The sequence below is a fragment of the Myotis davidii genome, unplaced genomic scaffold (genome assembly GCF_000327345.1).
Source record: "Myotis davidii unplaced genomic scaffold, ASM32734v1 scaffold134, whole genome shotgun sequence".
Lineage (NCBI taxonomy): Eukaryota > Metazoa > Chordata > Mammalia > Chiroptera > Vespertilionidae > Myotis > Myotis davidii.
The window spans coordinates 1,189,478-1,191,131 of record NW_006288853.1 but is presented as its reverse complement, the minus strand read 5'-3'; positions in this window follow the sequence as shown (position 1 = coordinate 1,191,131).

The following is a 1,654-nucleotide window of genomic DNA, read 5'->3' as shown; positions in this document are numbered from 1 at the left end:
CTCTTCTCTTTGTGGAGGCCTCCCTCTGAGCCTCTGATCTGCTGATTCCTGCCCCGCCTCAAGGGGTTTCTTAGTGCATGTGGTTGAGTGGCCGTCTGGGGTCGGCCCTGATTCCTGGAGCTGAAGACACACTTTGGATTACCTCGGGAGAACTGCGACAACCGCCCTGACATATTCTCTCTCTTTTCTCTTCCCCCCCAGCTCTTCTATCCCTAACCTTCGCTTGCTTGCAAGGGGAATGTGAGCCAAAAATTTAAAGCTTGGAAAATAGAAAGAAAGGAAATAAGTGGAAAGTAGAAAGAAAAGAAATAAGTAAATAGGGAAGGAGAATAAATACTGAACAAGACTGGGCAAAGTGACAAGAAGGGATTACAATTTGGAAGGGGGCCAGGGTGCAAAATGCAGTGGCTGTGTAGTTTACAGGAACTACTTAGTGTCCAGCATGCTTCAGTGATCACCAGAGAAAGCCAGAGTTCTCCGGTTTTGTTCGCTACCCTATAGTTAGCTACGGAAGCTTGACATAGGTGATCTCTGTGTTCTGCCAGCCAACCGATGTAAACACAGAAGCCCCTGGGCCTCTGCTCGTCAAATCCGACGTGATTTGAATTGCTAGGAGGAGGACCTCTTGTGGCTACAGTGGGAAATACTTCAGGTTTTATAAAGGAATTGAACAGCAGCTCCGCAGAGCTCTTTAAAACTATATTTCAGATGTTTATAATATTTAGTTGTTTTGATAACATCAAGTACCATATTGCATCTGCATGGCATCGCTTGGGAGTTCAGTGTAATTTGAAGCACTTCAGATTGTATTCATTTCATTCACACATCCCCTGGACAGCAGATAGAACAGGGGTTTTCATCTCCATTTTGCAGATGGGAAGGAGAGGTACAGAGCAGGTAAGTAACTTGTTTGTGACTTTATAGTGGTGGCAGGCTGGCGCCTAACAGCACTTGGATATCCTGGGCTCAATTCAACAGTCTGGGTTTGGAAAACAGTCATTATTAAAGCTCTAAAACAAAAACTTCTATTTTGCAAGTGTCAAGTGAATTCTTTATTCCAGAAAAGATGGATTGAGAGACATAAAACTTACTCTTTGTTTTCGCTATGAAAAGAGGCTATTCCTAGATTCTCAGGGGTGGGGTTGGGGGTGGGGGGACGGGGGGAGCTGCTTTAAAAAAATCTGGGAGGACAGTGTGTGAGCTGAGAATCTTTAGGTGAGATGGAATGCCAGCCGCACACATCGTGAAGGAACCTACATAAAACGACAGCAGCTTTGCTAGTTTCCCTAAAAATCATAGAAAGCGAAACCCCTTTCACACCCGATTGTCTAACGGTCCCCAGGCCCGCCTTGCCTCTTGGCTTCCTAATATTTGTTCTAAGGCTGCCCGTGGAGCTAATAAACAAACACCTTCTTTTTTATTTAGAATTCAGCCTGTGAAGAACAGAAATGCCCAAACTCGAACAAGTAGTTCTATTTTAGGAGCCGTTGCCACCTCTTGTTTTAGAAGCTATTGCAAGAGAGTCACAGAAGTGGGCCCGTCTAAGGAATTGCAGTACAAGTTCGAGTGGGGAGGCAAAGAACTGATGAAACGATAAAGCAGGAGGAGGGCTATGCCAGGCTGCTCCAGTGAATGTTAAGATATTCAGAGAGAG